Source organism: Rattus norvegicus, chromosome 11 (genome assembly GCF_021556685.1).
Source record: "Rattus norvegicus strain SHRSP/BbbUtx chromosome 11, alternate assembly SHRSP_T2T, whole genome shotgun sequence".
Classification (NCBI taxonomy): domain Eukaryota; kingdom Metazoa; phylum Chordata; class Mammalia; order Rodentia; family Muridae; genus Rattus; species Rattus norvegicus.
In genome coordinates, this window is record NC_141544.1 from 36,552,808 (window position 1) to 36,577,480 (window position 24,673).

Here is a 24,673-nt window from a genome sequence, read left to right on the forward strand (position 1 = left end):
GTTTTTCTCTTGAGATATAACCTATTCTACATTTCGAATATCAATATACAGGAAAGATTCATTTTCTATATTCTAATTATGAGAGCAAGTATGATAATGGTAACAATTTTGAAAATATGGTAAAATGCAAAGAGCCAATGAAATATAATGTATATCATCTACATTTGATGGTATGTCTTCTTTATTTTTTTAGGTTTTAAAATTTTAGTTATGCACTTTACATTTCCATCCCAGTGCTCCCAACTCCCTCCCCTACTGCCAGTTCCACCCTTGCAAATGTCTCCCCTCATTAACCCCTTTCCTTCTCTTCAGTGAAGGGAAAGCACCTTGTTTGGGTACCACCCACCCAAACCTGGGACACCAAGTCCTACCTGGACTAAGTGCATTCTCCTCCACTGAGGCCTATTCAGGAAGGCCAGATAGAAGATCCTATGGCAGTCAACAGATACAGAGACAGCTTCCACTCCATTTGTTAGGTGACTCACATGAAGACCAAGCTGCATATATGCTACAAAAGTGTAGGAGCAGCCTCTGCAGGCTCTTTGACTGGGGTTTCAGTTTCTGTGAGCCACCATAGGCCCAGGTTAGTTGACTGTAGGTCTACCTGTAATGTCTGGCTTCATCAACTCTCCAGCACTCTTCCACGAGGCTTCCTGAGTTTCACCTGATGTTTATTTGTGTGCTTTTGAATCAGGTAAAGTCTCATAGGGGATATTTATGCTAGGTTCTTCTCTGCAAGCATAACAAAGTATCATTAATAGTGTCAGCTGTTGGCTCTGTTTCACGGGGTAGATCTCAAGTTGGGTCAGTCATCGGATGGCCGTTCTCTCAGTCTCTGTTCCACCTTTAGACAGGACACATTTTGGGTTAAAGATTTTGTGGGTGAATTGATACCCCTTCCTTCTACTGGAAATCTTGCTTGGCTACAGGAGGTAGCCACATCAGTCTCCATATTCTTAGATGCCAGGAGTCTCAGCAGGGACCATCTCCATAGACTCCCAGGAGCCTCCTAACTCCCAGTTCTTAGGCTCTCAGGCTAGTTCCAGAGATGCCCACCACCAATTTCTAGTCTCTCTCCCAGCCTTCTCCCATCCTCCTCACACTTAACCCACATTCCAGTTCTCCTCCCCACCCATTCTCTCACCCAGTTCTCTCACACTATCCACCCCTGATTTCTATTTTATTTCCCCTTCTGAGTGAGATTCAAGCCTCCTCCTTATTGTTTAGTCTCTTTTGTTCTATGAATTGTAGCATGGTTATCCCATACTTTATGGCAAATGTCTATTGATGAGTCAGTACACACCACGCGTGTCTATCTGGGTCTGTGTTACCACACTCAGGATGATATTTTCTAGTTTCATCCATTTGCGTGCAAATATCATAGTGTCTTTTTTATAATAGCTGAGTAATATTCCATAATATAATTATCCATATTCATTCTTCAGTGGAGGGACATCTAGGTTATTTCAAGTTGTTGACTATTATGAATAAAGCTGCTATGAACCTAGTTGAGCAAGTGTCCTTGTGGCTTAGTGAGCATCCTTTAACTATATGCCCAGGAGTGGGATAACTTATTCTTGCGGTAGAACTATTCCCAATTTTCTGATAAACCAGCAAATTGATATTAACAGTAGTTGTACAAGTTTGCAGTCCTACCAACAATGGAGGACTTTTCCCCTTGCTCCACATTCTTGCCAGTTTATAACTATCACTTGAGGATTCTATCTTAGCCATGCTAATGGGTGTAAGTTGGAATGTAAAATGAATTTATCTTTAACACCTATGATGAAAAACCATTATCAAAAGCAATTTGGGAAGAAAGGGGATTATTTGTCTTGTGCTTCTACAACACAGCTCATCTTTGAAGGAAGTCAAAGCAGAAACTCAAACAGGGCATGAACCTGGAGGTAGTAGATAAGAAAAACCCATAGAGAGTTGATGCTTACTAGCTTCCTATCATAGTTGGCTCAGCTTTCTTTATTACAGAATTTAGGACCATCATCACAGGAATAGCACAATCCACAATTGGTTGGGCCAATTCTTCATGGCTAAATGACATAAAATATCAACAATCTTGCCTACTGCCTATCTATAAAATTATTTTCTCATTTGAAACCTACTTCTCTTGGATAAATCCACCTTGTTTCAAGTTGAGTCTCTGATATATAAATATGATAGAATTTAGATGAAGTTACCATAAAAATGAGTGCTTTATTTAGACAAGTAACATTTGCAGGGCCAGAAATGGGATACAACTTGTTGAGTCACTGGCCAAAAGAGTTGCATGATATAGATTTCTGCCAAGGCTAATACTTGCTATGTACAACCTGATAGTAAGGCATTATTGCTGAGAACAACACTTACGTCACAGGACACAGAGATGTTGAGTTGCTGGGCAAACTGTAATCTTATTCCTACTGAGTAGCATTCAAACTATACTTTTGATATTTTGAATTTTTTTTATTAACTTGAGTATTTCTTATATACATTTCAAGTGTTATTCCCTTTCCCGGTATCCGGGCAAACATCCCCCTCTCCCCTCCCCTTCCTTATGGGTGTTCCCCTCCCAACCCTCCCCCCATTGCCACCCTCCCCCCACCAGTCTAGTTCACTGGGGGTTCAGTCTTAGCACGACCCAGGGCTTCCCCTTCCACTGGTGCTCTTACTAGGATATGCATTGCTACCTATGAGGTCAGAGTCCAGGGTCAGTCCATGTATAGTCTTTGGGTAGTTGCTTAGTCCCTGGAAGCTCTGGTTGCTTGGCATTGTTGTACATATGGAGTCTCGAGCCCCTTCAAGCTCTTCCAGTTCTTTCTCTGATTCCTTCAACGGGGGTCCTATTCTCAGTTCAGTGGTTTGCTGCTGGCATTCGCCTCTGTATTTGCTGTATTCTGGCTGTGTCTCTCAGGAGCGATCTACATCCGGCTCCTGTCGGTCTGCACTTCTTTGCTTGAATTTTTTATATTCATGATTTTCTAACTTACAGAGGCTGAATTCTATCAGTATTATTTCCAGAGATCTTATTTCCAAAAAATACACAGAGGATTTGGGTGATTCTGGGCCTTTATTGACAATGGGAAGATTGTTTTGCTGGTGAAGATGTATGAGGGACAACAATGATAAATAACGAGAAAGAATATCATCAATATCCTGCCATACAGATTTCCGTTTCCTTCTTGTCTCAATCCTAGATGAAGGGTAAGGACATTAGAAGGATTAGAATATTAACAACTTTAGACAAATCATTTTAACTTATAGTCAAATAAATGCAGGTTAATTTCAAATAACATAGGGACTAATGCAAAACATTTTAACAGTTTCAGCTTCTTGTTTAAAGTCTGTGACAGTCTCCGGGCTTCCAGTCAATGCCTGGCACACTGTATAAATGGCCATTTTTGTTACATTTTAAAATAATATTCAATATTCTCAAAGCACAGGTTTTTAAAAGGAACTATTTTATTTGTATTGATTGTGAGACAAGGTTTCTCTGTGTAACATGTGTTCCCCTTCAACTCACCCTGTATATCATACTGGCCTCTGTTTCCAAAGTGCTGGACTTAAAGACATGTTCCACCACCACCTAGCTTAAAAACTCATTTAGATTGTAAAATATTTCATGACAGTTTAACAACTCCTCAAACCCAAATGTGGAAATAATATCAATAAAAATTATACATAACTAAAATCTTTGTAGAGCACTTTTTGCAGTTTAAAATAGTTAATGCTTCTTAGACAGAATTTTTGTTCAAGAAGACAAATAATCTGGGGGAAAAAGTAATAAATTCACAAGGGCTGGAGAGATGGCTCAGAGGTTAAGAGCACTCAATGGCTGTTCTTCCATAGGTTCTGAGTTCAATCCCTAGTGACCACATGGTCGCTCATAACCATCCATAATGATCTGATACCCTCTTCCAGCACATACACAGGTCATATATGAACATATAGGTCATATACATAAAATAAATAAATAAATCTTTAAAAATATTTGAATGTACTTAATGTCACAGTTATATGCTTTTAAAAGCTAATATTCTACAACTGATTTTATGAAAGATTAAATATTGCACACATTGAGTTATAACTAGTATATAGCTTTAATTTGTATAATTTGTAGCATAATTGCTTGGGGTACAAAACACAGTGTCTTGAGTTTTTGCTTTTATTTGGGGTGTGTGTGTGTGTGTGTGTGTGTGTGTGTGTGTGTGTGTGTGTTTGTGTGTATTATCAGCAACAAGTACCCAGAAGGCAAAATTGTATTTTTCTAAAACAAGTGATTGAATAAAGTTATTGAAGAATATTTCTATATAATGCCCTTGTAGAGTTCAAAACATAGCCTGATTGTCCACTTCCTGTGATAGATGGAAATGAGCATGAGAGTCTCTCTCAAGCAAAGCAATTAGGATCTGGGCTTTTTGTCCTTGCCTCAATATGTGATTAAAGCTAGATTTGTTTCCTTCTGCTGGTCCTATTTTCACATGAATGATTCTTCAAGTAAATGTGCACACTCAAAAATACTTCTTCTCATGAACATGAATTGCAAACCACCCTAAATAGAATCACAGTCTTGCAAAAATCAAAATGTATTTTTGAATAGAAATGGCTGAATGTCCTTCCAATAGGCCGATGCTAATCCCCGTCATTGTTTTGAATGTTTTATCCGTTAGAAAACTATCTGTTCACACTGGTCAGCACTGAAGGTTACATAATGTTTAGCTTGTTCATATTCCCCAAATGAAATACTACTGCAATCATGCATGCTCTATCAAATATATATCTATTCTTCTGATGTTATGAGCAATACAGGTTCTGTCACAGCATACATTTTAATATTTGTGGCAGAATAAGCAGATGAGGGTCTTCTGATGCTTGGTCCTATTAGGAAGATGTTATCATAAGCCCTGGTCCAAAAATAATTTTATAAACATAATAATACTAACATTGATGTATATGGTGGTTAAAATAGAACCTAGAATGGGGAAAACCTGGTTTTTCTCTGGCATAAGTATGCTTGGTGTTATTGAAGGAGAATGTACATACCTCAATGAGCATAGACACATCTCAAATCAATGAGTTTATATGAATAAGAATCTATTTGAAGGCAAGTCCTTCTTTTTGGACACTTATAAAGTTCTTAAATAGAAGAACTTGAAGATACCATTTATATTAATAGACCACTCTGTACAAGTACATGGTTAAAACTACTTTGGCCCATTTTTTTAAATGATCTTTTTTATTCTGTCTTTCTAGCTGTTTGTCTCTCTTTTACTCTGTGTGTCTTTGTGTGAATGTGTGTGTGCATTCATACAAACATGCATGTGCATACATGTGTATGATGCCAGTACATGCATTCCAAGGTGTGTATGCACAGGCAAGACAACACCTTTCTCTAATTCTTTTTTTCACCTTTACTTAGTTTTCTATGGTTGAACTCAGATCTCCAGAGTTGCAAGCAAAAGCCTTGACCCTCTAAATACAGATTCCTGGATTTACACCTTTGTTACAACACCATTTGTGAACCATAGGAAGAACCATAGGAAGAGTGTAGGTAGACAGCTACAGTTTTCAAACTATTTTTGGGTTCACGGGAGACTGGTTAGTTTTAACTGCCAACCTGACACAACCTACAATCACTCAGAAGGAAGCTTTAGAGAGGAAATAGCTAAGTCAGGTTGGCTGTAGGCACAGAGAAGATTGTCTTGATTATTGGTAGGTGGTATTTATTGTGCCCTATCAGTGGGCTCTTTCCAGTACAAGAGATGAAAAACCTAGTGGATACAAGCAAACAAAAAGACAAATAAGAAAGCATGTATGTATTTCTCTTTGCTCTTGACTGTCAGTGTAAAGGGAATAACTGCTTGATCTCTAGCCTTGACTTTCCCCTCATTATGGAATTATCAGCCAAACGAACCCTTTCTTCCCTAATCTACATTTATCAGGGTATTTATTTCAAGAACTGAAATGAAACTAGGACAATACTTTCTTGGAAAATGAAATTAGTATTTTTCTTTTTCTTTGTCAAACAATACACTTGATATGAACGTCTTGTTCTGATTATCTTCATTAAGCATGCTTCAACCTAATTTTAAATTTCAGCTAATAGTTTGGTTGGAACTGCATTCACCTTAAGAAAACAATTGTTCCATGATTATGGGAACCCATGTTAAAAGGAAATTTATGAGAAGCATTAGAGAAAAATTCATCCTAAATACATTCTCATCACATTTCTTTAAACATTAGTAATAAGTTTACAAATCAAATATTTGCTTGTTACAACTTGCAACATTTATTATTTCTTATAAGACTTCACTTAATATGATAGAATCCCTTCCAATGCTAATAGTTAATATATATATATATATATATATATATATATTTTACTAGGTTTTCTATAGAGAAAAACTTTAGGTATATTAGGTGTATATTTTATAAGTGTTATTAAAATTGATATAATCATAGTTACATAGGTCAAGTTGTCTAAGTAACAGAAATGGAGATTATGATTAGGGAAATCCCTGGACCCTTCAAATTTAAAAATGGTATGCTAAGGTGTTATATACAAAGACATTGGCATGTAAACACATGTAGCAAAGATGGACTCAATAAGTAATTTTTATATGTACATGTACATATGCATGAGTGTATATATAAATATAAAAATAAAAAACTATTCTATTACTTTGAGAAAGGGAGGTAAACATAGAAATAGCTGATAGAGGAGGTTTGGAGGACCTGGGAAACACAACATGGACCAGCATGTCATAATAATAGAGGGCACATAAGTAACACCAATGCACTGTTAGGAACAAGCAGTTCTGAAATTGGACCAAAGACCCTCTCATCAAGAGGAGAATAATGCCTGGTATAGGAAACATAGCTAATAACCGAGGGATAGTGAAGTCAATGGCATAGACAAGAACATGTGATTACTACTTTACTAAAACAGTAATAATCTATTTGTCCTTAAGGCACAGATAAGTGTAGCTGTCACCACTTGTCATAAAAAATTTCTCTTTGCAGCAGATAAAACAATTGCAGAAAACCACAGCCAATCAAAATGCCAACTTGTGCAGACAAGTTCCCATGGCTGAACTTGCCTAACCACCCCCTTCACCAAAGGCTCAGGAAAAATTATATAGGAGAAGACAGAAAGATTGTAACAGCCACAGGATCAGGAAATCTTCAGTGAGACTTCATGGGATAGGAATGTCATAAACTACATCCATAAAAGTTCACCAACACGAGTGCCTGAACATGAGATGAATAGGATTAATATTGTAAATGTGCTAATATGATAGGAGAAAGCCCATGAGGCTTCATCCATAAACAAAGAACTACAGGCAACTAATTAAGGTTGAGAGCAGAAAAATAGTTATTCTTATGGAAGAACACATGAATTGGTTTCCAATATCAATACTTGAAAATATTTATATGTACATACATAGATATATGTTACATTTTAGCAAGCACTTTATGTATTTAGGAATATATGCAGACATGTATTCACACACATACATATACATATACATACGTACATGTTAACAATTGATAAAGAGGACTTGAACTTGAAAACAATTTTAAAAGATAAATAAAAAGTATCACTCTGTACTCATTCACTATATACTTTTAGACTTTAAGACATTGTTGTATGTATTATATACCTTAACTGAAAACCTTATATTCAATATATAATTCATAATAAAATGAATTTGTATATCACTCTACAGATACATTAAGCACAGCTTATCTTTAGAAGTTCAATGGAGATGTTAATCATTTCAATGTGTTAAGTGGTTCACTGCATGAGTAATAAAAGAACTTGTACTTGGAAAGCTTTGAAGTTGTTTCATTTAGACAATCATATCAGAGTGAATCAGTAATACTTGAGAAATTATGAAAAGAGAAATTCACTGATCACTCCAGGTCAAGAAAGATGAAGAACTAACTTAAGGCTATCAGAAGATATATTTCATAGATCTCTAATGGAGGAGAGATATTAAATGGCAAATGATTCTTTAACTTTGAAATTTTAGTGTGTGTTTAAAAATACAGAAAACTAGCATTTATATTTAAATAAAAGTTTTATAGCAGAAGAATTTTTAATTTGGCTTTGATCTAAAATAGGAAAAATTGTATAATTGTGTCTTCTTTTTACAAATAATAAAACTGTTGGTAAATTACTGAAATATTAGTTTAAAAAGAATTTTTATACACAAATATACTAAAAATTTAAGTCATATTTCTATAATCTCAAATATTCAACAAATTAACAAGCTGCTTAACATAACATTTACATATACACATATTTTAAATTTTTCTCATACCAAGTTTAATTATGATTTATTATATTACCATATTTTAATGGGTTTGGTGCATTTTATGTTATCCAAAATGATTTCTGTTCTAATCCTTTTTAAGGTAATTTTTAAATAATCATTCCATTCATTTACATCTCAAATGATTCCCCTTTCCCGATTACCCCTACACAAACTCCCATCCCATCTGCCTTCTCCTCTTCTTCTCTACCTACCCACAGACACACTCACACCCCACTCCTCCAGAATCCCCCTTACACTGGGGCATCAAACCTCCACAGGAACAAGGGCTTCCCTTCCCATCATGTCAGACAAGGCTATCCTCTGCTACCTATGTCTCTGGAACCATAGATCCCTCTCAGTATACTCCTTGGTTTGTGGTCTACTACCTGAGAGCTCTGGGTAACCCATCCAGGCTAAACTGTTCTCATATGGGCTTAAAATCCTACTCCCTCCTCCAGTCCTTCTGCTCTCCCAGCGGGGTTTTTGAGCTCTGTCTAATGTTTGGTTGCTAGCATCTATACCTGCATTGGGCAGATGCTTGCAGAACCTCCCAGAAAACAGCCACACTAGGTTGCTGTCAGCAAGTGCCTCTAGCAACAGTGTTGGCATTTGGTGTCTGCAGATCTGAGGGATCACCAGGTAGGACAGTCTCTGGATGGCACTTGCTTCAGTCTCTGCTCCACTTTTTGTCTCTGTCTTTCCTTTGGACAGGAACATTTCTGGGTGAAAAACTTTCAGATGGATGCGTGGCCCAATCCCTTGATGGGGGGCAGTGACATCTCCTGGAGGTGGTCTCTACAGGTTTTACATTTCCTTCCCTACTCATATCCTTTGAGTCCTGGAAGCCTATGGCTTCCCTCACATCCTGGACCTCCAATTGCTACCACCAGTTCCTCAACTCCCACTGCTACATATTTTTATTCAATTTCCTGACCCTCTGTAATTCACATCCCTTCCAATACCTGATCCTGCCCGCATTTTTCCCTCCCTTCCTCTATCCCTCTCAGTAACCCCCACCCCCACTCATTCACATTCCGAGATCATCCTGTTACCTCATCTATGGATGATTGAAACATCCACACCCTGGTCTTCTTTTCCTCCTATGCTTCCTGTGGTCTGTGGTTATACGTTGGGCATTCTGGCGGTTTGGGTTAATGTATACTTATCGTTGAGTACACAGAACATGTGTTCACTTTTGTCTGGGTTACCTCACTCAGGATGATATTTTCTAGTGCCATCCATTTACCTGTAAATTTCATGAAGTCATTGTTTTTAATAGCTGAGCAATAGTACATTGTATAGATATACTACATTCTCTGTATCCACTCTTCTCTTGAGGGACATTTCGGTTGTTTCCAGCTTCTGGCTATTTTAAATAAGGCTGCTATAAACATAGTGAGCATGTATCCTTGTTGTAGGTTGGAGCATCTTTTGGGTATATGCCCAGCAGTGGTACAGCTGTTAGAACCATTTCCAATTTTCTACGGAATCACCAGTTTGATTTCCAAACTGGTTGGACCAGTTCGCAGTCCTGCCAACAATGGAGGAGTGTTCCTCTTTCTCCACATCCTCACCAGCATCTACTGTCATCTGAGTGTTTGATCTTAGCCATTTGATTGGTGTGAGGTAGAATATCAGTGTCATTTCCCTGATGGCTAAAGATGTTGAACATTTCTTTAAGTGCTTCTCGGCCACATGAGATTCCTCAGCTGAGAATTTTTTGTTTAGCTATGTACCCCATTTTTAATAGGGTTCTCTGGTTATCTGGAGACTAACTTCTTGAGTTCTTTGTACATTTTTGAATGTAGGGTTGGTAAAGATCTTTTCCCAATCTGCAAGTTGCCTAGGATAAAAAGGCTGAGAAAGAAATTAGGGGAATGACATACTTCAATCACAAATAATATAGAAAATCTTGATGTGACTCTAACCAAGCAAGTGAAAGATCTGTATGACAAGAACTTCAAGTCTCTGAAGAAAGAAATTGAAGACCTCAGAAGATGGAAAGATCTCCAATTCTCAAGGATTGGCAGAATTAACACAGCATACATGCCCACCTTATCAAAAGCAATCTACAGATTCAATGCAATCCCCATGAAAATTCCAACTCAACTATTCACAGAGATAAAAGAGCAATTCTCAAATTCATCTGCAATAACAAAAAACCCAGGATAGCGAAAACTATTCTCAATAATAAGAGAACTTCTGGGGGAATCACTCCTCCTGTCCTCAAGCTGTACTACAGAGAAATATTGATAAAATCTGTATGGTATTGGTACAGAGACAGGTAGGTAAATCAGTAGAATAGGATTGAAGACCCAGAAATGAATCCATACACTTATGGTCACTTGATCTTTAACAAAGGAGGTAAAACCATCCAGTGAATCCAAGACAGCATCTTCAACAAATGGTTCTGGTTCAACATGTGGTCAGAATGTAGAATGCAAATTGATCCATTCTTATCTCCTTGTATAAAGCTCAAGTCCAAGTGGCTCAAGGACCTCCACATAAAACCAGCTATGCTGAATCTAATAAAAGAGAAAGTGGGGATAAGCCTCAAACACATGGGCACAGGGGAAAATTTGCTGAATGAACACCAGTGGCTCATGCTCTAAGTTCAACAATCAACAAATGGGACCTCATAAAATTTAAAAGCTTCTGTAAGGCAAAGGACACTGTCAATAGGATAAAAATGATTCTTTAAGAATTCCATACACGTGTGCATATAATGTATCAAGATCTCATCCACTCTCCTTTTCCCCCAATTGGTTTCTTGGAATTCTCTATCATTTTTTCCTCCAAGATCCATGCATTTCATTTCTACCTTTCTTAATATCCCACTGTGTTGATGTAGTTATAGGCACATGATTGTGGACTCACCCTAGTGCAGACAAATTCGAAGTGACCACATCTCCAAGGTAAAAAATGACTCTCCCAACGTGTGGTATTTAATATCTGTGTGCTGTAGTGAACAACTCAAAAATTTCTCAATCATTTTTATTATCACTGTGGCAAGAATATTCCATCCCCTTCTATTCCAACAAACTTGGAATATATGATGCCTTATTTTTGACTGGGATAATGACTAACTGTTATACTGCACTCAAACCTATGCTCCTTTTTCCTGGCTGTCCTCCACAGCTTCTGTTGACCTTTGTTCTACTTTTTATCTGTATCATATTAGCTGTTCCTAATCTCCATATTGGATGAAATCACATAGAAATGTCTGTGTCTAACTTATTTGAGTTAACATGAATTGGAAATGAGATAAGCTTTATACAGAAAGACAAACATACCTTGTTCTCTTTGAAATATATATTATAGCATCAAGCTGTTAGATTTCTGTGTGTAAATCAAAATTCCTGTAGTGAGTAGAAAGTTGTATAAGTGTCAAGCCTGTGTTAAAAAATCCTGAATGGGTGTATAGGTGATATTAGAACACATCTGACATGAAAATAGTTGGGGCAGGGTGCTATAACTAACCTGAGGTCCAGGGCTCACCTAGTATGTACAAAACCCTGACTTTACTTCCAAGTTTTGTTTAAAAAAAACAATAAAACAAGAGTCAATCTTTTGTGGTGGTAAGATTTCTTTTGAATAAAAATGATTGCTTCATAACCTTGACAAACCTGACTTAATGACAGAACCCATGTAGAAGAAGAGAACTGACTCCTAATTGTTGTCTTCTTTCCTCCATATCTGTGTCATCCTTCACTAAATGTATTACATTCACACATGTATATATACATACTATAAAACACTAATAATGATAAATATCTTAAGAAAAATGAGAAAGAGAATATCAGTGGTGTTAGAGTTTGAATAGGGAATAATACTTGGACTTAGAGGAAGGGTTAGAGGAAGGGAGTTGACTAAAAGTAACCATGTATAAAGAGGTTATGTTGAAATCTCCCTCCATGTAAACCAATTTAAATATATAATATAAAGGATGATTTGGCATCCTCTGTATATGCAGATAATTCTGGTCCTAGAAATCCTATGTGATCAAATAAGAATCTCAGTATCATTTGTGGGATACATAGTATAATTTGGTCTGGAAGTATCCAAAGTATCCTAAAACAACACAGACTCTTCTAGTTGCATTTGGCTGCTCAAAGAACTATATGGCAAGATGATGCTTTTGAAGACTCCACATACCTTGACTGCAGAATTTAGAGAAATTAAGCTACCCAAAACGATTTGGAAGAAGAGGTATCAACAGTCCTGCATTCTACAATACCAACCCATTATGTACAAAGTTTCAACTGGTGAAATATTGGAACTACTATAATGAAGTATCCAGTCACTTTCTGATTAAATGTAAAGCTTTCTCCATAGAAGGGAGTTAGTTCATTTCTGACACTATGGACTTGGTCAAACACCCATAGCTGGTGAGGTCATAGGCCTCAGAGTAGACATACTGCTTTTGTTTTGCTTCATATACTTGTTAAACTGTCACCCATACATATCTGCGCTTTCCTCCCTGAAGTCAATGGATGTAAAACTAACAAGACATAAAAATTGAAGGAGGAACTTGCCCATAAGTTCCCCTCCTCCCAAATTTCCCTCTTTTCAGAAATGTCAAGTCAAAAAAAAAAAGATTGTATTACACACATATATAAAATAATCAATAATAAATGTAATTTATCATGAAAAAGACACAAATTTTACGCAAGTGTAAGACTTTGGCTTGAATGTTGTACATATTTAGCCTTGTCTGTAGTGGTAGTTTTTGCAGAGTCCAACATCGAGTAAGGTCAAATAAAAGCTGAAAATAAAACAGAACATACTACAATACATATGTAAACTTAAAATGAGCAAAAGAGCCAACAAGACTGCCTCAATAATGATAACAATTGTGTGAAAAATACTCAACATCAATAATTATGTAATATATGCATTCAAATCATGAGGAGACATGTAGTCTTTCCAGTAATAACATCTACTATTAGTGTCAAGTCTTCAAATAAAAATAAGGAACAAAAGGAAGAATAATTCAGCTATTTAAAAGCTTAAATTATTTAATTTATTATGATTATATTGAACAATAAAAACTTTAATATAATGAAAGATATAGGTACACAGACACAGACATAGGCAGGCACATACATAAACACATATACACATACACACAGAAAAAGACAGACAGACAGAAAATTTTCAGAATTCGGTGCAAAAGTAGAATTCTTTTACATTGTTGGGAGCAAAAACTCATTAAACCACTATGAGAAAAGCATCAGTATTTCTCAAAAGGGATAAATACAGAGCTGTCTTATCTGGAAACTCTACTAATGAGCAAGTGCTCAGGGAATTTTTTAAATTGGATATACTTTCATTGAATTTAATAAACCCATAGAAGTGAATTATTGAGTTGACACAACTTTTAACATTTTTGGACATGAAAACCTTACCAATGTGACAACAATTTACAATATAAATAGATTATATCTTTTATTACAAGTTACTGACTCTAGAAAAGCAAAATAAGGACTATTTCTAAATAAACATTAAATTGATTTATATTCATTTCATGTAAACTAAAAATTGTATCTGGTTTTGGTTTAATTAAGTAATTTTAAGTTCCTCTGTTAGCAAATCTATTCAAGTGCTTTTAAATTTGAGCAATTTTAATAAAGAAGATTATTATATGTGCAGTCTAATTCTTGTTTGTTTCAGGTGTATACTATATATACCTCCTAGTATGTAACAAGTTGCATATCTTTCAAACACATTCCTAGGACACTGCTCTTATTGGTTCATAATATTCATATTGCATGTGATATGGGAGGGAAAATAACATATCATATAATTATCCAGTAAAGATTATACATGACCTGTAACTCAATGTGTTGATGCTAAACACAACATATCATGTCCCGTGCTTTGAAAACTATTTATATCTATACTAGTTCAGATTTTTTAAGCATATTGTTAAATATTAAGTTATTTTTGCTTACCAACAGGAAGAGTAAATGTCATAAGAACTCACTATCTGTTATCAAGTTCAAAAATATATCTAATATAAAGTAAATTTGACATGTTGTTATTATGTCTATTTAACAATTAAGAGGGGTTGGGGATTTAGCTCAGTGGTAGAGCGCTTGACTAGCAAACGCAAGGCCCTGGGTTCGGAACCCAGCTCTGAAAAAAAGAAAAAAAAACAATTAAGAGAATAACTGATGGAGATTTCTAACAACTATTTCCTGGTAAGAAATGATTAAAAACTAATTCTAAGATTAAAACACAGAACAGCATTCTCCAGCATCTATAACCTGTGAAAGTGCAGCCAGTCATGGCAAGAGTCCAACAGTGTATAGAGCAGAATCACACATCCGTAATTCCTTGAGCACTATTTATTTAGCAGGTCTGTCTGATTGCAATATCTAGGTCCCCTGACATTTCCAAATGAAACTCAAGTACAGAAGCTACCAGGTCTGTTATGAAACCAGATTAGATTCCTGCGAAAGGCTACATTCATCTCACCTGGTTTTCTGCTAGAGACCCTGTAATGGCTGAGTTTCAATTAAAATCCAACTTGGAACTTTACATTATTTTTGAGTGTGTGATGGTCAACATTTTCTTGCATCCATTGTTTATCTTTGTCTCTCTTTAAAACTTTATTACTGTATTACTTGAAGTTAACATTTAATCACAACATTTTCTCCTTTAACTTTTCTTGTTCAGCACCTTCCATGTACAACCTCCATTGCTCTTGATTACATTAACAGCCTTTTATCTTATTTTTATTAACAATTGAGATATATATAGAAATACTTATCAATATTTCTCAGATAGATAGTTACATAACACATGTATGTCCATAATTGTGTGTGTCTGTGTGTGTGTGTGTGTGTGTGTGTATAAAATATGCCCAGTTTATGTAACATTACTTGTATGTATATGATTTCAGGACTGACCACTTATCCCTCAATAACCAATGACGGACCTTCCCTGAGGAAGACCATTTCTTTTACTTGCAACATTCTATGAATGTCTATAGTACTTTGTGTAGGGTTGGAATCCATATGAGGTTCTTTATTCCAAGTCATTGTGTCTGTAGGTTCTGCTTATCTTGGAGGTGAGCAACTTTAAGTGTCAGCCTTGTACTCACACTTAACGGTTTTCAGCGCCTTTCTAGAAGGAGCTATCTGACACACTATCAGGTGGGTGCTTCTTTCTGATGAGGCAATCAAAGAAAGCTGCAGTGTCTTCTCAAGAAAAGGGCAATAAGAACAACTGGTAACATGTGTTTCTCTTTGGGTTAGATTATCTTCTGTTTATTTTCTTGAATCACATTCAGGGCTTTCTCTAAGTCCTTTACTATGTACTCTTCCACATGTATTATATATTAGCGTTTTACTGCTCTGAACAGGCACCATGACCAAGGCAAGTCTTATAAAGAACAACATTTATTTAGGGCTAGCATACAGGTTCAGTTCCATATTGTCAAGAAAGGAACATGGCAACACCCAGCAGGCATGGTGCTGGAGGAGCTTAGAGTTCTACATCTTCATCTGAAGGCTGCTATCAGAATACTAGCTTCTAAGTAGCTACGGTGAGGATCTTAAGCCCACTCCCACAGTGACACACCTACTCCAACAAGGTCACACCTCATAATAGTACCACTCCCTGGGCCAAGCATATACAAACCATCACTTCCCATATACATAAAATGTACCATAGTTAATTTTCTCCCACTACAGTAGTAATGATACTTACTACTGTATCATTAATTTGATTAATGCAAATAGGACCAATTGTATTTTGTTTTGAAATGCCTGTCTTTTCCAAAGCAAATTTTAAAACAAAACAAGGATATCTTACGATTTCTTGACTGAACATAGAATTTTTAAAGGTGATCCATACTTTGTAGTTTGCATAAATATTGTGAACCTGACATTCTCTTTCCTAATAGATGTCAGTTAATCACAAATCTTTTCCTTCTATCTCCACTATATATCTGTAAAACTAAAGTTAGCAAGATATTTGACTTTGGAGCAACCCAAATACCTTGCTAATGATTTGTGTGAAGTTCAACAATAACCCTATTGTGACCAAAGATGTCTTGTAAGGGAAGATTACGATGCTTCATGGAGACTTCTCTCAGTTTGTAGAAGAGTATATGAGAGAAAAGGAGTATATTTTTCTCAGGATGTAACTAGACTTAGTGACATCAATTTATCAAATAGTAATACTACTAATAATAATGATATACTACTACTACTACTACTACTACTAATAATAATAATAATAATAATAATAATAATAATTGCAACCTACTTACTACTTCCTTTTCATATACTAGTCTAAGAATGAACCAGCAGAAGAGACGATGAAAGAGACAAAATACAGGTTCTCAGAGATAATAACATACCATCTAACTGTAAAAGTAGTCATTCTGTGAGGCTATTAGCCTCTAAACTTTCTTTGGATAGCAGCATGTAATTTATGAATGACTCATTTGAGAAATAACCTAAATCACATATGGCCAGATTATGTTTTTTTTGAAATACCTCAGTGTGATTGTCTTTGAAACATTCACATATTCTACTGTCCCACAAACAAATCATTTCATTCATCATTTTGGGAAAGATAGAAAAATTCTTACTATTTTTCATAGTTAGCTTTATTGTTTTTAAATGAATTATATTATGTATATCTGGAACTAATTTTTGTTTTGAAATTAATATAATAACATTCCTCCCTTCCCTATCATCCATCCACCACCATCCCATATTTGCATCCTTAATTATGAGAGCTAGTATACTAGAAAAAATTTAGCCATATGCTAAGAGCCTAAAAGAAACATAACCCAGAATGTATACCATAAACTTCAGAGTGGGAATAAGAGGAAAAAAGAAAACTGAGCTCTTCTCCCACTAGCACAAAAACAAAAACCCATACATTTGCAAAACTCTAAAAGATAGATTTTCCTACAGATGAAGAACAATTTACAAAATTCAAGTCACTGAACAATATGTCAATAATGAAGCTTAGACAAGACTAAAACTTAAAAGAAGATCAAAAGAATTGGTGAGTAAAAACACATCACCTAGTTCCCAAAGAGTGACTATAGCCCAAACCAAACACCAAAGCAAATATTAAGGAAATGCATTTGATTAGTGACAGTTAAGAAAACCAAATTAGAAAAAAAATGAAACAAAGCAGGCAAGCAGGAAAGAAACATTAAGATTACCTCACTGAGAGCTGATATTCTGAGTAGTGTATCTTGGAGTTGGCAAAAGGAAAGACTCCCTGGGCCTTGGGATGTGGGAGAAGAAACAATGCATTGTCTCTTGGCATAGGCGTCATGTTTGGAAACTGATTACATGTCTCATGCTACACCATGATTGGCCACAATGATAGACACAGACCAATCTGAGATTCAACTCAGTAGATTTCAACAGAGCTTTAGTGACAGCTGAACACCAACCTTTTTAAGTTGCAATATACTTAAGTTTCCTTCAACAATGTCATATTATTGAATCTATTAATCTGCAGCATTGGATGTTCTGTTCAAAGACAGAATTCATGGTTCTTCTCAACACTGGCCACAATCATTCTCCCATAGCATTGCCTCTGTAAGTTTATACGAAACAGGCTTGTCACTCAGAGTTCTGAGTCTACTCAATCCTAAATAATGATGGTGCTAAATTTATTCTGACAAGGGTCCACTTTCTAATAAATGGTGCCATCTCTGATGGCAGGTAGTGAATTATAAGACACGTACTCTTTTATAAAGGCATCACTACAATACTTTCGAGGCTCATGGAGTGAACTCTTTTTGTTAATTCTACTTATTAAAACCGTCAAATAAGACATATCAAGGGGTTGGAGATTTAGCTCAGTGTTAGAGCGCTTGCCTAGCAAGTGAAAGGCCCTGGGTTTGGTTCCCAGCTCCAAAAAAAAAAAAAAAAAAAAAAAAGATATCAACAACAAAATCTTGGATGACACAAACATGCAAAATATCTCAATAGAATGTTTTCTAATGTATTTTGAATTATGATTCTTGATTAAAATCTCCTTAATTACAGAAAAATATCTTGTGTTTTTAATATATTTTAATTGAAATAATACTATATAATTTCTCCTTTCACGTTCTCCTTTTAGCCCCATCTCAGCTACTCTCCCTCAAGCCTTTCTTGTGATCCTCCTACTCTCATCATAGCCACTTTTTCTTTGATTATTACTGTTTAACACAAACATATATATATACTCACACATATGCTCACATGATTATATGCATGAGTGGGCCCAAATATATTAATGCAACCTGCTGAGTTCATTTTTGTTTGTGGTGTATATGTGATTTCAATGCTGACTACTCTTTTTTGGACCATCAATAAGACAGCTGATCCCTCAATAAAGCTAATTCTTTGTTCAGCAAGCATTAGTTTCTTGGAGTTCCTTGTCCATGGGTGAAACCCTGTGAAATTATTCCCCTTCCTGCTAATATGTTCATTGGTATTACCATTGCTCTCATCTTGGTAATGCAGCTATGTGTAGGAGAAACTGTTCGGTAGGAGACTTCCTAGCCTCTGGCGTAATATTCCTTGAGACCCAGAAGAATGAATTGTGACTTGGTTATATAGTCTAGGGTTGAGCTCCTCATGAACTGTTGATCTCTGCTTGTATCCAGGTTTGGCTTTCTGTGATAGTCTACGTTTGCTATACAGAGAGGGTGCTCTTCGGAGATGTCCTAGTGTCACTTTACTGTGCACATAAAGATAACATTTAGCATGCAGTACAGGACCATGCTCGTCTTGCTAAGCTGTGCTGGTAGGAATGTTGAGTTTGGCATTCTGAGAATGCTCATAGCTAGAAAACTTTTGAGTTTTCTCTAAAGAGTCTAATGACCTTTCAGCCACTTTAGTAGAAGGCCAGGTGTGAGTTGGAATTGAGTAAGACTGAGACTTGAAGCTTTCTATTTTGAGATGACTAAAACTATAAGCAACTGTTTTTTAATGACTTATATTTGAGGCATCCCTAAAAGGATGGCAGTAATGGTCTCTCATAGGACAGGCTCAGAATTTCATTAGAAAATTGTACTCCCCCGAACACAGATGTCTGACTATTTATACAGCCTCTTTAAGGCTTGGCAAAGCATGGGTCTTTATGAAAAGAACACAGCATGGAGAAGTTTGTGTTGGGCTTTTGTGTGTGATGGCCCAAGGTTAAAGTATTGCACATAAAACTCCCAAAGGTATTTGCCATGATAAAAATGGCTGCTTAAAACAGGACGAATATGATATGAGAAAACAGTGGATTAAACAGATGGCAAAGAATAGATATCAGGAGGTGTTAAGAATTTCAAGTTAATTCTGCAAGAGATGTTTGTATACTGCAGTGAAGGAAGAGGCAAAATAAAAGATGCTGTTAAGATTCTAGATTACTAAACAAAATGAAAGACAATGTCTTGAACCAAAATACCATTAGATAAAAGGCTGCTTAAGGGATGCTGATGAGCATGTGTTTAGCTCTTGAGCATGTAAAACAGAGCATTTCTTTCTAAATGTGTTAGGATACCTAATGCTTAAACAAATGGTGTGCTCCTATTGAAAATGTTAAGGGAAAAGTAGAATATTGCCAGAGTGTTTAGAGACAACACAGAACATAGTCAAGCAAATGGAGGAGGGGAAGATGTTTGCCATGGCCTGTACTTACCTGTACTCAGAAATGACTCTCTTTGTCTAATCTAGAAGATAGCTGTCACTAATGATTATACAGATAGTAAAGAAAAAACACAAAAACACTAAAAGTGTGTGTGTGTGTGTGTGTGTGTGTGTGTGTGTGTGTGTTTTATGTACAACACAAAACAATTTAAAATAAACTTTTCCTCTAGGTCAAATGTTTATTTTCTCCAAAGGTTATGCTAAAAATAATTGTCATTATGTGTCGGTCGTACATATGATGGATTGGTTATATGTCACATCTGTAAAGTGTTTTCTGCACAGTGTTAAAGCCTGTGTTTGATACCTAGACTTCAGCTGAAAACAATTCAAAAATGAAATAAAAAGAAACCTAAGTATGGTGCAATGTGTTTTCAATCTAGGGACTTTGGATAGGTAGCTAGGGCTATTCCCAGCTACCCTGTTCTACTGGGTTTCAAAAACAAATAAACATATGATTCCTGAGGAAACGCATCTGAGGTTGACCTCTGACCATCACATGAGCATGCATAAATATGTGCATGCACCTGTTCTCTTTACACACACACACACACACACACACACACACACACACACACACACACACACACACACACTACCCTTAAGCAAATCAGTCCCAAGGACTCTATGCTCTTTGGTACATTGTGACTGTTATTATATAAGTTAGTTTGGCGTGAAAGTTTGCCCCCATCCATTTTTTCTGTCTTTAATTAATTAATTAATTAATTAATTGATTTTACACTCAAGATTTCCCTCCTGGTCCACCGTCCCACTGTTCTACATCCTATATCCCCCTTCCCCCATCTCCTGTTGGATGTTCCCACCCCACCCACCCTTCCAGAGCTCTAAACTCCATGGGGACTCCAGTCTCTTAAGGGTTAGATGCATCTTCTCTGACTGAACAAAGGCCTGAGAGTCCATTATTGTATATGTGTTCGGGGGTCTCATATCTGCTAGTATATACTGCCTGCTTTGTGGTCCAGTGTTTGAGAGATTTAAGAGGTCTTAGTTAATTGAGACTGTGGACTTCCCAAGGGTTGCCCTTCTCCTCAGCTTCCTCCAGTTTTTTCCTAATTTAATCAAAGGGGTCAGCAGTTTCTCTTCATTGGTTGACTGCACATATCTGCATCTGACTCTTTCTGCTGCTTATTGGGTCTTTTGGAGGGCAATCATGATAGGCCCCTTTGTGAATGTCCTACAGCCTCAGTAATAGTGTGGGGCCTTCTCCTGAGCTGGATCCCGCTTTGGACCTATCGATGGATTTTTTTTCTCAGGCTCTTCTCGATTTCCTTCTCTGAAGTTATTTCAGACAGGAACAATTATGGGTCAGAGTTTTGATTATGGGATAGCAACCCTATCCCTTTATTGATGCCCCGTCTTTATGCTGGAGGTAGGGTCTACAAGTTCACTCTCCTCACCGAAGGCAATTCATCTAGGGTTTCCAATTAGAGTCCTGAGGGTTTCTCACCTCCCAGGTCTCCTGTGCATTCTGGAAGGTTCTCCCAAGCTCCTACTCCAGAGCTCACTTGTTTCCATTCTTTCTGCTGGCCCTTAGGGTTTACCCACATCTGATAAAGGGCTAATATCCAAAATATACAAAGAACTCTAACGGGGTTGGGGATTTAGCTCAGTGGCAGAGCGCTTGCCTAGCAAACGCAAGGCCCTGGGTTCGGTCCCCAGCTCCGAAAAAGAAAAAAGAAAAAAAAAACAACTCTAGAAGTTAACCACCAAAAACTCAAACAACCCAATCAAAACTGGGGTATAGAACTAAACCAAGAATTCACAACAGGAATCTTGAATGGCTGAGAAGCACCTAAAGAAATGTTCAAAGTTCTTAGAGATTCAAGAAATGCAAATTAAAATGATTCTGAGATTATACCTTACACCAATCAGAATGACTAAGACATAAACCTCAGGTAACAACACATGCCGGCAAGGATGTGGAGAAAGAGGAACACTCCTATATTGTTGGTGGTACAGCAAATTGGTACAACTACTATGGAAATCAATTTGGAGGTTCCTCAGAAAAGTGAAAATAGATCTACCTTAAGACCTGGCAATACCACACTTGGGAATATACCCAAAAGATGCCCCACCATGCCACAGGGAACATGTTCCATTATGTTCATTGGCCTTATTTGTGATAGCCAGAAGCTGGAAACAACCCAGATGTCCCATGACAGAAGAATGGATACAGAAAATGTGGTTCATTTATACAATGGCATACTACTCAGCCATTAAGAAGGAAGACATCCTGAATTTTTTAGGCAAATGAATGGAACTAGAAAATATCATCCTGAGTGAGGTAACGCAAACCCAAAAGGACATGCATGGTATATACTCACTAATATGTAGATATTGGTCAAAAAATGCACAGAATACCCAACATACATACATAGAACTTTAAAAGATCAACAAACTGAAGGGCCCAAGTGAGGATGCCTCAATCCCACTTGGGAGGGAAAATAAAGCTACCACAAGGGGGGAAGGGAGGGGGGGGTCTGGGGAGGGAAAGTAGTCTGGGGGAGGAGGGGAACATGATGTGGTATTGGGTGGGGGAAAAGGAATTTTTCTGTCTTTCTTATGTTCCCTTTCCCTTTCAGCAAACAGAACAAACTCACATGGAAAGGAAAGAAAAGCCCATACTGGACTCTGAATCTCCTGGTGCCTTGATCTAGCATGCGACAATTGATAATAGTAGAAAATATATTATTTAAGGCACATTGATAAATATTAACTTACATAAATGGGAGAGGGGTGATTTATTAATTATTCAATTTCAAATAACATATCCTAGATAAAAATATGAGCTAAATAGAACCCTTCCTAAAAGAAAGAGAACAAAAGAATGACTCATCCACTGAAGAGTCCCTCTGTATATCATCTTGTAATTTACATGCCACATATTCTGGTACGTGATGCTCTTAAATCACTTTACCCTCATTTTATTCATTTTTTTGCTATTTAAGATATTTTCTAATTTTTGAAGTGTGTGGAAATTGTACTGATTTGCAGATAAATCCTGCTGCATGTTGGTGTTTGGTATGTGTACATGTGTGTGTATGTGTGTGTTTGAGAAATGGAAGGAGAGAACAGCATGCAGAGAGAAAGAAGAGAGACAGAAAGACAGAGACCAAGAGTTGAAAAATAAGAATGTCTAAGACTTTTTGAATTTAAACTTACAGTGAAAAATGTATGTTTAATCCTTAAGACTAACACACTTCCATACTAATGACTTAAGTTGCCCATATACACAGTGTGGCTACTTCTATTCTCTGGGATGTTCCGTATATAATAAGATGCTAGAATACAGATGAATATGTTGTAACAATTATGTTTAACAAAATAGTTATGAAGATAGCAGCCCATGTGCAAATATATGTACATATAAGCATGTGTGAATGAACTGCTAAAGTTTAAGATTAATCAACATTCTTTTCTGCCCCTAAAGTAGTTCACATGGTCAAAGATTGTAAAGTCTCAACATTTTTAAAGGATGTAAGTTTATATAACTATCGGTTTGGCATTCATACATTTGAATTATCTAAGGAGTCATCTCTAACTCCTGAGAACCAGTATAACTACCAATACCAACAATGTTAATGACAATTTTTAACACTCTGTATTAGAATCTAAAGTTATCCTTTAAAATTTATGGATTTGGTTTTATTACCACTCCAAAGTCCACATTTGTATTCTATTTAATGATTTATTTCTGCTACTTTTAAAAGTAAATGCCTGTTATATGCCCTGTAATGATAGTCAAGAAGCAACAGAATATAAACAGCTACAGATATTATCTAAAAGGAAACAAATTGCTAAATGAAACCGTGCATAGATTAAACAACGATGCTGGTTTTACACTTCTACCAGTAATATTTCCTTCAGGGCTAACAGATAAGGCAATGAAATATTAGAAAAACAAGTTCAAGGATGCTGTAGGGTAATCCCTTATCAACCAGTGTTTTCCCACTCTTATCCCAGAATACGCATAAACCACAGTTATTATAGACTGCGATAATAATGTTTTTCTAGACTATAAATCAATTTAACACTGCCTTACTCAATCTGAATATTTTTTCATCAGAAAGTGAATATAATTATATACATAGCTGTCACTGAAGCCTAAAGAGAGTATTACATTTTAGCAATGGTGTCATGCATAGATGGTCTGCCCGAATTTCATTAAAGGTGAGAGTGCAGACTGGTCATGTTGTTGATGACAAATGTACACAACTAAAAGAGTACACTGTGCATAAAAGTTCAGAAGGATAAAATAAAGTCAGGTAGAGCGGTTAAGAACCCTAAACAGGAACTTAGCAGATGGGTAAGTAAAGTTGAGGAAGAAATGCTACCCCCAAGGATATTCTTAGCTGAAATACATTGTATTTATTACCCAGGAAAAGCAAACTAAGGGAGGATTTTGTTGTTTGTTTGATTACATTTACATGGGTAACAGTCCATTATGACTGGGAAGCTATGGGTGCAAAAGTGGGAGTTAGCTGTTTAGAGTATCTATAGTCAGAAAACAAGAGTCATCAGATTCATGGATTAGCTCTTTTTTTTCATTTTTCTGCAGTCCTGGACCACAGCACAGACAATTCTACCCCCTCCCTTTATCTCTGCCAACATCATGAACCTAAGCTAGGAAATCATTCCTCACAGGTGCCTTAAGAAGTTTGTATTCATAGC